The 13,746-nt window shown below is 41.3% G+C and overlaps 1 protein-coding gene across 1 annotated transcript in view; it reads right to left on the reverse strand.

The window, feature by feature from the left end:
- The window catches only part of ctnna2 (catenin (cadherin-associated protein), alpha 2), a 1,141,281-nt gene that overhangs the window by 1,033,488 nt on the left and 94,047 nt on the right, over positions 1-13,746 (reverse strand). The window lies entirely within an intron of this gene.

Genomic DNA, 13,746 nt, shown 5'->3' on the forward strand with positions numbered 1-13,746 from the left:
GACCAGCTGCGCTCTGACGCAATCCGTCACCACTCGCTCTGTTCACTTCTTCTTTACTCCACTTAATAAGCTGCACATCGTGTTGGCAATTTGATCATGCCACATAGCACAACATTTATGCGTGAAAGTTTTTTTTTTAACATTTCAAAATTCTCTGTGCACAATAGCACGCACTGGCGCCCCTCTCGCGTTCAGTCTGCACCCGTTAAAGACGAGTGTGCTCTCCAGCATGACACAGGTCGTGCTAGTGCGTGAATCAAAGACATGCTCATGTCAGGGGCCCAATAAAAAAAACACAACTGTGTTAACATGCGAAAAAAAAAATTGTTGGCATTAATAAATTAATAGGTTAATGAGCCACAATAAAAATACATTGTATTGTAGAGAAAATACAATATATTTTGTGTTAATTTTCTGGAATTTGCAAAATAAATGTTTTTGGCTTGTAGCCCTCCATTCAGATTCATCTGCAGCTAAATGTAAAAACGTGACCATGCGTTTAAGTGGTGTGTGTGTGTGTGTGTGAATAAAAACCATAGTTCCATAAGAACCCTCATGTCAGAGGCTGTGACTTAAACATCTATTACAAGTACTAAAAGAATCAATGTTAGTCCCATGAAATATGCATGACTCATGATGAGTAGATCTCAAACTGACAGAGGCATGCTGTCTTTCTGTATGAAGGGTTTAACAAAATGTGGTCCCGTTATAGAAATAATACAGTAAATACAAATTAATAAGTTGTGCATACCATGCAGGAAAGGTAAATGATTGCACTGTTGAACATTGTGTTTGAACACCAAAATTCATTGATTGCATGAGGACTCCAATTTATTTATTTATTGATTTTTAAACCAAACTGAGTCTCAGAGACTCCATATTTTCAAACCCTAAATCAAATACAATGAATGGTTGATAACAACCCAAGAAATTGTAAGTCCTTTCTTTGTAAGGCCCTGAGGCTCATTCAGCCAAACTCACATCAGTGCCAGTAGAACCCTGTCTTTGATGTGACAAAGACAAAAAAAAATACATTGTGAATAAGCAGAGAAGCTCATTTTTGAAGAGAAATGTGTCTGCCATTAAAAAAGAAAAAAGAAAGAAAAGAGCTGAATTTAATTGTCAACCACATTTGGCAAAAAATGATGAAAATTAAATTTCAAGTTCCAGACCAAATTGAATATTTTGTGCACTGCAAAGCTGACCGTCACAGTGATGTCTAAGGCTGACAGAACGAGCAATATAAATCAACATCTTATTCTATTTATTATCGGCAACACGTTGGCTGAGTGGTTAGCACTGTTGCCTCATAACAAGAATGTCCTGGGATCGATTCCTGGTCCTTTCTGTGTCGAGTTTGGATGTTCTCCCCATGTTTGTGTTGGTTCCCTCCAAGTGCTCCAGCTTCCTCCCACTTCCAAAGACATGCAGGCTCTGTGAATTGGAAACTTTCAAGAGACAGGAGGTTAATGAGAGTACAGACTGGTGTCCTGTCCAGGGTGTACCCTATCAATCAATCAATCAACTTTTTTCTTGTATAGCGCCAAATCACAACAAACAGTTGCCCCAAGGCGCTCCACATTGCAAGGCAAGGCCATACAATAATTATGAAACACAGTCTACGTCTAAAGCAACATAACCAAGGGATGGTCCAGGGTCACCCGATCCAGCCCTAACTATAAGCCTGAGCGAAAAGGAAAGTTTTAAGCCTAATCTTAAAAGTAGAGAGGGTATCTGTCTCCCTGATCTGAATTGGGAGCTGGTTCCACAGGAGAGGAGCCTGAAAGCTGAAGGCTCTGCCTCCCATTCTACTCTTACAAACCCTAGGAACTACAAGTAAGCCCGCAGTCTGAGAGCGAAGCGCTCTAATGGGGTAATATGGTACTACGAGGTCCCTAAGATAAGATGGGACCTGATTATTCAAAACCTTGAATCCTGATCAAAAATAACTCCAAGATTTCTCACAGTATTACTAGAGATCAGGGAAATGCCATCCAGAGTAACGATCTGGTTAGACACCATGCTTCTAAGATTTGTGGGGCCAAGTACAATAACTTCAGTTTTATCTGAGTTTAAAAGCAGGAAATTAGAGGTCATCCATGTCTTTATGTCTGTAAGACAATCCTGCAGTTTAGCTAATTGGTGCGTATCCTCTGGCTTCATGGATAGATAAAGCTGGGTATCATCTGCGTAACAATGAAAATTTAAGCAATACCGTCTAATAATACTGCCCAAGGGAAGCATGTATAAAGTGAATAAAATTGGTCCTAGCACAGAACCTTGTGGAACTCCATAATTAACTTTAGTCTGTGAAGAAGATTCCCCATTTACATGAACAAACTGTAATCTATTCAAACCACCGCAGCGCAATGCCTTTAATACCTATGACATGCTCTAATCTCTGTAATAAAATTTTATGGTCAACAGTATCAAAAGCAGCACTGAGGTCCAACAGAACAAGCACAGAGATAAGTCCACTGTCCGAAGCCATAAGAAGATCATTTGTAACCTTCACTAATGCTGTTTCTGTACTATGATGAATTCTAAAACCTGACTGAAACTCTTCAAATAGACCATTCCTCTGCAGGTGATCAGTTAGCTGTTTTACAACTACCCTCTCAAGAATCTTTGAGAGAAAAGGAAGGTTGGAGATTGGCCTATAATTAGCTAAGATAGCTGGGTCAAGTGATGGCTTTTTAAGTAATGGTTTAATTACTGCCACCTTAAAGGCCTGTGGTACATAACCAACTAACAAAGATAGATTGATCATATTTAAGATTGAAGCATTAAATAATGGTAGGACTTCCTTGAGCAGCCTGGCAGGAATGGGGTCTAATAAGCATGTTGATGGTTTGGATGAAGTAACTAATGAAAATAACTCAGACAGAACAATCGGAGAGAAAGAGTCTAACCAAATACCGGCATCACTGAAAGCAGCCAAAGATAACGATACATCTTTGGGATGGTTATGAGTAATTTTTTCTCTAATAGTCAAAATTTTGTTAGCAAAGAAAGTCATGAAGTCATTACTAGTTAAAGTTAATGGAATACTCAGCTCAATAGAGCTCTGACTCTTTGTCAGCCTGGCTACAGTGCTGAAAAGAAACCTGGGGTTGTTCTTATTTTCTTCAATTAGTGATGAGTAGAAAGATGTCCTAGCTTCACGAAGGGCTTTCTTATAGAGCAACAAACTCTTTTTCCAGGCTAAGTGAAGATCTTCTAAATTAGTGAGACGCCATTTCCTCTCCAACTTACGGGTTATCTGCTTTAAGCTACAAGTTTGTGAGTTATACCACGGAGTCAGACACTTCTGATTTAAAGCTCTCTTTTTCAGAGGAGCTACAGCATCCAAAGTTGTCTTCAATGAGGATGTAAAACTATTGACAAGATACTCTAACTCCCTTACAGAGTTTAGGTAGCTACTCTGCTCTGTGTTGGTATATGACATTAGAGAACATAAAGAAGGAATCATATCCTTAAACCTAGTTACAGCGCGTTCTAGTGTAATGAAACTTATTCCCCACTGCAGGGTAGTCCATCAGGGTAAATGTAAATGTTATTAAAAAATGATCAGACAAAAGGGAGTTTTCAGGGAATACTGTTAAGTCTTCTATTTCCATACCATAAGTCAGAACAAGATCTAAAATATGATTAAAGTGGTGGGTGGACTCATTTACTTTTTGAGCAAAGCCGATAGAGTCTAATAATAGATTAAATGCAGTGTTGAGGCTGTCATTCTCAGCATCTGTGTGGATGTTAAAATCGCCCACTATAATTATCTTATCTGAGCTAAGCACTAAGTCAGACAAAAGGTCTGAAAATTCACAGAGAAACTCACAGTAACGACCAGGTGGACGATAGATAATAACAAATAAAACTGGTTTTTGGGACTTCCAATTTGGATGGACAAGACTAAGAGACAAGCTTTCAAATGAATTAAAGCTCTGTCTAGGTTTTTGATTAATTAATAAGCTGGAATGAAAGATTGCTGCTAATCCTCCGCCCCGGCCCGTGCTACGAGCATTCTGACAGTTAGTGTGACTCGGGGGTGTTGACTCATTTAAACTAACATATTCATCCTGCTGTAACCAAGTTTCTGTTAGGCAGAATAAATCAATACGTTGATCAATTATTATATCATTTACCAACAGGGACTTAGAAGAAAGAGACCTAATGTTTAATAGACCACATTTAACTGTTTTAGTCTGTGGTGCAATTGAAGGTGCTATATTATTTTTTCTTTTTGAATTTTTATGCTTAAATAGATTTTTGCTAGTTATTGGTGGTCTGGGAGCAGGCACCGTCTCTACGGGGATGGGGTAATAGGGGGATGGCAGGGGGAGAGAAGCTGCAGAGAGGTGTATAAGACCACAGCTCTGCCTCCTGGTCCCAACGCTAGACAGTCACAGTTTGGAGGATCCCAAAAAATTGGCCAGATTTCTAGAAATGAGAGCTGCTCCCTCTAAAGTGGGATGGATGCCGTCTCTCCTAACAAGACCAGGTTTTCCCCAGAAGCTTTGCCAATTATCAATGAAGCCCACCTCATTTTTTGGACACCACTCAGACAGCCAGCAATTCAAGGAGAACATGCGGCTAAACATGTCACTCCCGGTCTGATTGGGGAGGGGCCCAGAGAAAACAACAGAGTCCGACATTGTTTTTGCAAAGTTACACACCGATTCAATGTTAATTTTAGTGACCTCCGATTGACGTAACCGAGTGTCATTACTGCCGACGTGAATTACAATCTTACCAAATTTACGCTTAGCCTTAGCCAGCAATTTCAAATGTCCTTCGATGTCGCCTGCTCTGGCCCCCGGAAGACAACTGACAATGGTTGCTGGTGTCGCTAACTTCACATTTCTCAAAACAGAGTCGCCAATAACCAGAGTTTGATCCTCGGTGAGTGTATCGTCGAGTGGGGAAAAACGGTTAGAGATGTGAACGGGTTGACGGTGTACACGGGGCTTCTGTTTAGGGCTACGCTTCCTCCTCACAGTCACCCAGTCAGCCTGCCTTCCCGACTGCACGGGGTCTGCCAGGGGGGAACTAACGGCGGCTAAGCTACCTTGGTCCGCACCGACTACAGGGGCCTGGCTAGCTGTAGAATTTTCCACGGTGCGGAGCCGAGCCTCCAATTCGCCCAGCCTGGCCTCCAAAGTTACGAATAAGCTGCACTTATTACAAGTACCGTTACTGCTAAAAGAGGCCGAGGAATAACTAAACATTTCACACCCAGAGCAGAAAAGTACGGGAGAGACAGGAGAAGCCGTCATGCTAAAACGGCTAAGAGCTAGTAGCTACACTAAGCTAGCGGATTCCCAAACAGGGAATCCGACACTAGACAGGCTGTGGAGCAGCACAGGTAACGCACGACAACAGTGCTAAAATAAAATAAAATCCACTAGACAGGCTGTGGAGCAGCACAGGTAACGCACAACAACAGTGCTAAAAAATAAAATAAAATAAAAATAAAATCCACTGGACAGGCTGTGGAGCAGCACAGGCAACGCACGACAACAGTGCTAAAACAAATAAAAATCCACTAGACAGGCTGTGGAGCAGCACAGGTAACGCACGACAACAGTGCTAAAAAATAAAATAAAAATAAAAATCCACTGGACAGGCTGTGGAGCAGCACAGGCAACGCACGACAACAGTGCTAAAACAAAATAAAAATCCACTGGACAGGCTGTGGAGCAGCACAGGTAACGCACGACAACAGTGCTAAATCAAAATCCACTGGACAGGCTGTGGAGCAGCACAGGTAACGCACGACAACAGTGCTAAAACAAAATAAAAATCCACTAGACAGGCTGTGGAGCAGCACAGGTAACGCACAACAACAGTGCTAAAAAATAAAATAAAAAAAAATAAAAATCCACTGGACAGGCTGTGGAGCAGCACAGGCAACGCACGACAACAGTGCTAAAACAAAATAAAAATCCACTAGACAGGCTACCTCACACTGTACGACTGCTGGGACAGGCTCTAGCCCCACTGTGACTCTTAGTTGGGACTGTGAAACTCAGTTGGAATAAGTGGGTATAGAGAATGAATGAATATTATTACACTAAAACATGCATATAATGGATTCAGGTGGACCAGCAAATGTTGTCATTATAATTTAAATCTGCGATATGTATAAAACGGATCAAATCTGCTATATGTAAAAAAAAGACAAAATCACTATATGTAAAAAACAAACAAAATGTGTGATTTGTATGTAAGTGATTAGTTACAGCAAGGAGGCCCAAATGATCTATGAGGAATCCCCAGCACCAATTAGACGTCTGTATTTCCTTGATTAAATGCCTGACCTTGAATAGGGGCCTGTCTTATTTAATGGTCGCTTCAAACTTTGAAAAAATAAATGCCTGCCTTAAATAAGGGCAGGGTATTATGTGCATTAAAAGGATAACATTTAGTTGAGTCACTCTTTTTTCTAGGTCCGAGGGGCACCTTAACATCCTGAAGCCTGATTCATGCTCCTACAACTCTCTAACTCTTTGACCATGCAATGATGTCGATGTGTGCGTAACCCTTTAAAAGTTCGCCATCACGTTGGTGGGTATCTTAACGCAATTTACAGCAGAAATATCGACTTTTTCCTCTATCAATTTGTCCTTCATCTATGTACACACACACACACACACACATTATATATATATATATATATATATATATATATATATATATATATATATATATATATTTTCCACATAGGTGCTAGTTTGACACACATCGTGTTTTGAAAAGTATTGCAGATTTATATGACAATATTTTCTTATTTCTGTTATCTGTTTCAGCAGTCAGTGGAAAGTACATCAGCATGCGTGTGATGTCACAGTAGGGAGCAGCCTGTCTGGATCAACAGTCTGCAAAAACAGGAGACTGGCTTGTGTTTACAGTTTTTTTCCTCTGCCACTCTGCTCTTTATGTGATTTCTATGGAAATAAGAATTTGGATATTTTGAATCACCCAGGTATGTGGAATCTATCAGGAGAGGGTAAATCACTGTATTGTTTTGTTGTGGTAATGTGCCCAAAACTGGAGTTGCTGTTCAGGAATTTCCCACAGAGAAGAAGCAACAAGGCTCATGGGCATGATTTGTCAAGAGAATGTGAAAGGACTAGGATGTTCCTTAAAAAAAACACCTCTACCATATGTAGTGCCATTTCACTGAGGAGTATGACATGGGCTTAATACCCCATCACACACAGCCGGAATCACGCAGAGTGGCATCGGACTTAAGAATTGGCACACACCCAAAAGGTGTCAGATTTCAGTTCCAAAACGTTCTGACAGCCATCTGCGGAAGTCCACGCAGTTGGTCAAAATCGGCCGGCGGCCCCGAGTGTGAAGCACATGTTCATAATTCTCCGGGTGCGGTCTAGATGGAACACCTATCTGACGGAGGTCCATGAGCAGTCTGAGGACCATCTAACCGCAATTTACATATTGTGATGGTGACAAAACGAAATGATTTGAGTGCATACAAGGGAACATCGAGATTAATCTGGCACGACACAAAGCTTGCCGGTATCTGCATGGGTCACATATAATAATGTCCACCTTCACTGCCCCCCCCCCCCCCCCCACACACACACACACACAGAGGGGGGAGGGGTGGGGCAGTGCATTATATTGTACATTATAATTAGAGACAACACACATTACATTTGACCTTTTTTTATTTCAAGAGAAGTGTGCTGCATATTTGGTAATTCAACACTTCCAGAAGTAAATTTGTACCCATCAATGCTAAAATATTTTTCCATTCCATTTGGACAATGTCTACATAATTACCATATAATGTTGTCTTTTTTTTTTCTCATACTCATAACAGCAAAGTGTGCGGCCTCCCCACCTTGGCTCATGAATGGTCAGCGCATCTCAACCATTAGACATGCAAATAACGACTTTCCCCAATTTGACCTCTGGGAAAATTTGTTATGATCCGCTTACTCCCCTCCACTCCCACTTGTCTGTTTGAAAGAGAGGTGATGTCAGGTTGTACTCTGGTTTGGTCTTAAATACATTGCACTCTCTGCTGAATAGACATTCTTCACTCTACATTCTTCCCACCTTGTCCATAAACAAGTGAATTTGAGTTATATAAATTCAGGAGTTGAAAAATCGATTCTCCTATCGTAAAAATACACATCAGCCCTCTGTGTTATTATGTGGTAAATCTTTCTGGAGTAAGCAGCTCTTACAAAGTGAGTGTGCACAAAAGAGACCAATGAGAGAAACCACAAAAAGCCTGTGACAAGTCTAAAGGACGTACAGGCTGCTCGGGATGTGAATGGAGAAACTCAAACTCGCACAGTGCAACGGCTTGTATGTTGGTTCACCGGTTATACAGCTTTGTGGTGGAGCAGCATAGTGAAGGATTTTCATATGAGAAAACATCAAATCTCTCTCAGAAGAGTTTTCTTAAAAGGATGTGAAATTTCAGCTACATTTTGCCAGAAGGCACATGGGAGACTCAAGTCTAGATTTGATCCATTTTTTTTCTTGGATGAAAGTCCTTCTCTGTGCTGATGTTCCACTGAGTCTGGTTTGCTCTATGTTTCTTCCCACATCAAAAAAAAAAAGGAAAAAAATGAGTGAGTTTTTCGTCTATTTGCTCTCGTCGTGACTCACGTGTAACACCTTGAGGCGGCTTGACGTACATTATGATTTGCCTCTGTATAAATGAAGTGAACTGATCTGAGTTTCACCTGCATAACCATGAGTGACAGAACATCACTCTGAGGGAACATGCAGTCAACAGAAGAGAGTAAACAGGATCAAACCTCTTCAGAAGTAATTTACAGTAAAACCATAATGCACAGAATGTCATTTAGATAAGTGGCATAATAAAGCTATGCTGTGTATGACATGATTTACAGATATACATGTCTGAAATTTCAGTACCTATGGCCAGGATAAAATAAGTGAGCACACACACACACACACACACACACACACACACACACACACACACACACACACACACACACACACACACACACACACACACACACACACACACACACACACACACACACACACACACACACACACTAATCAAATGGATCCCTCAGGGAAGGAGGCAGAAACAAGTTTGCAGAATGAAATGAAGTGTGCCACACTAATGTTTGTTTAGTGCATCCAAATATACCCTAATGCAAAACATAAATTCAGTGTTCTGGCAAAGTAACATTGCCCTTTTCAGTCAGACGGTAACTGGCTCAGGCTGAGCCCATTTATCATGTGTATTAGAAGCAATGCTCGAATTTTATGCAAGACCACAACAGAAATATTTGAAAACAACCACAAGTTATGCACTCAGTCAAGTATGCAGTCAGTCAATAGAGTCCCTTTCCAAAATAAAAATTGTATAACGCAATGCTAACATACCCTCGGCCGTATGAGCATTGTGTTCTTTACAATTTGCAGTTGTTTGATTAATTATTAAGATCCTATTGTCTTATGTATAACTTGTACATATTCATATCATATTATTTTATTTTTTAGCACTGTTGTCGTGCGTTACCTGTGCTGCTCCACAGCCTGTCCAGTGGATTTTTATTTTATTTTTTACCACTGTTGTCGTGCGTTACCTGTGCTGCTCCACAGCCTGTCCAGTGGATTTTGATTTTTATTTTTATTTTATTTTTTTTTTGGCGCTGTTGTCGTGCGTTACCTGTGCTGCTCCACAGCCTGTCCAGTGGATTTTTATTTAGCGCTGTTGTCGTGTGTTACCTGTGCTGCTCCACAGCCTGTCTAGTGGATTTTTATTTTGTTTTAGCGCTGTTGTCGTGCGTTGCCTGTGCTGCTCCACAGCCTGTCCAGTGGATTTTTATTTTTATTTTATTTTATTTTTTAGCACTGTTGTGCGTTACCTGTGCTGCTCCACAGCCTGTCTAGTGGATTTTTATTTTGTTTTAGCACTGTTGTCGTGCGTTACCTGTGCTGCTCCACAGCCTGTCCAGTGGATTTTGATTTAGCACTGTTGTCGTGCGTTACCTGTGCTGCTCCACAGCCTGTCCAGTGGATTTTTATTTTTTTTTGGCGCTGTTGTCGTGCGTTACCTGTGCTGCTCCACAGCCTGTCCAGTGGATTTTTATTTAGCGCTGTTGTCGTGCGTTACCTGTGCTGCTCCACAGCCTGTCTAGTGGATTTTTATTTTGTTTTAGCACTGTTGTCGTGCGTTGCCTGTGCTGCTCCACAGCCTGTCCAGTGGATTTTTATTTTTATTTTATTTTATTTTTTAGCACTGTTGTGCGTTACCTGTGCTGCTCCACAGCCTGTCTAGTGGATTTTTATTTTGTTTTAGCACTGTTGTCGTGCGTTACCTGTGCTGCTCCACAGCCTGTCCAGTGGATTTTGATTTAGCACTGTTGTCGTGCGTTACCTGTGCTGCTCCACAGCCTGTCCAGTGGATTTTTATTTTGTTTTAGCACTGTTGTCGTGCGTTGCCTGTGCTGCTCCACAGCCTGTCCAGTGGATTTTTATTTTTATTTTATTTTTTAGCACTGTTGTCGTGCGTTACCTGTGCTGCTCCACAGCCTGTCTAGTGGATTTTTATTTGTTTTAGCACTGTTGTCGTGCGTTGCCTGTGCTGCTCCACAGCCTGTCCTGTGGATTTTTATTTTTATTTTATTTTATTTTTTAGCACTGTTGTTGTGCGTTACCTGTGCTGCTCCACAGCCTGTCTAGTGGATTTTTATTTTATTTTAGCACTGTTGTCGTGCGTTACCTGTGCTGCTCCACAGCCTGTCTAGTGTCGGATTCCCTGTTTGGGAATCCGCTAGCTTAGCGTAGCTACTAGCTCTTAGCCGTTTTAGCATGGCGGCTTCTCCTGTCTCTCCCGTACTTTTCTGCTCTGGGTGTGAAATGTTTAGTTATTCCTCGGCCTCTTTTAGCAGTAACGGTACTTGTAATAAGTGCAGCTTATTCGTAGCTTTGGAGGCCAGGCTGGGCGAATTGGAGGCTCGGCTCCGCACCGTGGAAAATTCTACAGCTAGCCAGGCCCCTGTAGTCGGTGCGGACCAAGGTAGCTTAGCCGCCGTTAGTTCCCCCCTGGCAGACCCCGTGCAGTCGGGAAGGCAGGCTGACTGGGTGACTGTGAGGAGGAAGCGTAGCCCTAAACAGAAGCCCCGTGTACACCGTCAACCCATTCACATCTCTAACCGTTTTTCCCCACTCGACGATATACTCGCCGAGGATCAAACTCTGGTTATTGGCGACTCTGTTTTGAGAAATGTGAAGTTAGCGACACCAGCAACCATTGTCAATTGTCTTCCGGGGGCCAGAGCAGGCGACATCGAAGGACATTTGAAATTGCTGGCTAAGGATAAGCGTAAATTTGGTAAGATTGTAATTCACGTCGGCAGTAATGACACTCGGTTACGCCAATCGGAGGTCACTAAAATTAACATTGAATCGGTGTGTAACTTTGCAAAAACAATGTCGGACTCTGTTGTTTTCTCTGGGCCCCTCCCCAATCAGACCGGGAGTGACATGTTTAGCCGCATGTTCTCCTTGAATTGCTGGCTGTCTGAGTGGTGTCCAAAAAATGAGGTGGGCTTCATTGATAATTGGCAAAGCTTCTGGGGAAAACCTGGTCTTGTTAGGAGAGACGGCATCCATCCCACTTTAGAGGGAGCAGCTCTCATTTCTAGAAATCTGGCCAATTTTTTGGGATCCTCCAAACTGTGACTGTCTAGCGTTGGGACCAGGAGGCAGAGCTGTGGTCTTATACACCTCTCTGCAGCTTCTCTCCCCCTGCCATCCCCCTATTACCCCATCCCCGTAGAGACGGTGCCTGCTCCCAGACCACCAATAACTAGCAAAAATCTATTTAAGCATAAAAATTCAAAAAGAAAAAATAATATAGCACCTTCAATTGCACCACAGACTAAAACAGTTAAATGTGGTCTATTAAACATTAGGTCTCTTTCTTCTAAGTCCCTGTTGGTAAATGATATAATAATTGATCAACGTATTGATTTATTCTGCCTAACAGAAACTTGGTTACAGCAGGATGAATATGTTAGTTTAAATGAGTCAACACCCCCGAGTCACACTAACTGTCAGAATGCTCGTAGCACGGGCCGGGGCAATCTTCCATTCCAGCTTATTAATTAATCAAAAACCTAGACAGAGCTTTAATTCATTTGAAAGCTTGTCTCTTAGTCTTGTCCATCCAAATTGGAAGTCCCAAAAAACAGTTTTATTTGTTATTATCTATCGTCCACCTGGTCGTTACTGTGAGTTTCTCTGTGAATTTTCAGACCTTTTGTCTGACTTAGTGCTTAGCTCAGATAAGATAATTATAGTGGGCGATTTTAACATCCACACAGATGCTGAGAATGACAGCCTCAACACTGCATTTAATCTATTATTAGACTCTATCGGCTTTGCTCAAAAAGTAAATGAGTCCACCCACCACTTTAATCATATTTTAGATCTTGTTCTGACTTATGGTATGGAAATAGAAGACTTAACAGTATTCCCTGAAAACTCCCTTTTGTCTGATCATTTTTTAATAACATTTACATTTACCCTGATGGACTACCCTGCAGTGGGGAATAAGTTTCATTACACTAGAAGTCTTTCAGAAAGCGCTGTAACTAGGTTTAAGGATATGATTCCTTCTTTATGTTCTCTAATGTCATATACCAACACAGAGCAGAGTAGCTACCTAAACTCTGTAAGGGAGTTAGAGTATCTTGTCAATAGTTTTACATCCTCATTGAAGACAACTTTGGATGCTGTAGCTCCTCTGAAAAAGAGAGCTTTAAATCAGAAGTGTCTGACTCCGTGGTATAACTCACAAACTCGTAGCTTAAAGCTGATAACCCGTAAGTTGGAGAGGAAATGGCGTCTCACTAATTTAGAAGATCTTCACTTAGCCTGGAAAAAGAGTTTGTTGCTCTATAAGAAAGCCCTTCGTGAAGCTAGGACATCTTTCTACTCATCACTAATTGAAGAAAATAAGAACAACCCCAGGTTTCTTTTCAGCACTGTAGCCAGGCTGACAAAGAGTCAGAGCTCTATTGAGCTGAGTATTCCATTAACTTTAACTAGTAATGACTTCATGACTTTCTTTGCTAACAAAATTTTGACTATTAGAGAAAAAAATACTCATAACCATCCCAAAGATGTATCGTTATCTTTGGCTGCTTTCAGTGATGCCGGTATTTGGTTAGACTCTTTCTCTCCGATTGTTCTGTCTGAGTTATTTTCATTAGTTACTTCATCCAAACCATCAACATGCTTATTAGACATGGATGACCTCTAATTTCCTGCTTTTAAACTCAGATAAATCTGAAGTTATTGTACTTGGCCCCACAAATCTTAGAAACATGGTGTCTAACCAGACCCTTACTCTGGATGGCATTACCCTGACCTCTAGTAATACTGTGAGAAATCTTGGAGTCATTTTTGATCAGGATATGTCATTCAAAGCGCATATTAAACAAATATGTAGGACTGCCTTTTTGCATTTACGCAATATCTCTAAAATCAGAAAGGTCTTGTCTCAGAGTGATGCTGAAAAACTAATTCATGCATTTATTTCCTCTAGGCTGGACTATTGTAATTCATTATTATCAGGTTGTCCTAAAAGTTCCCTAAAAAGCCTTCAGTTGGTTCAGAATGCTGCAGCTAGAGTACTGACGGGGACTAGCAGGAGAGAGCATATCTCACCCGTGTTGGCCTCCCTTCATTGGCTTCCTGTTAATGCTAGAA

Source organism: Thalassophryne amazonica, chromosome 15 (assembly GCF_902500255.1).
Source record: "Thalassophryne amazonica chromosome 15, fThaAma1.1, whole genome shotgun sequence".
Lineage (NCBI taxonomy): Eukaryota > Metazoa > Chordata > Actinopteri > Batrachoidiformes > Batrachoididae > Thalassophryne > Thalassophryne amazonica.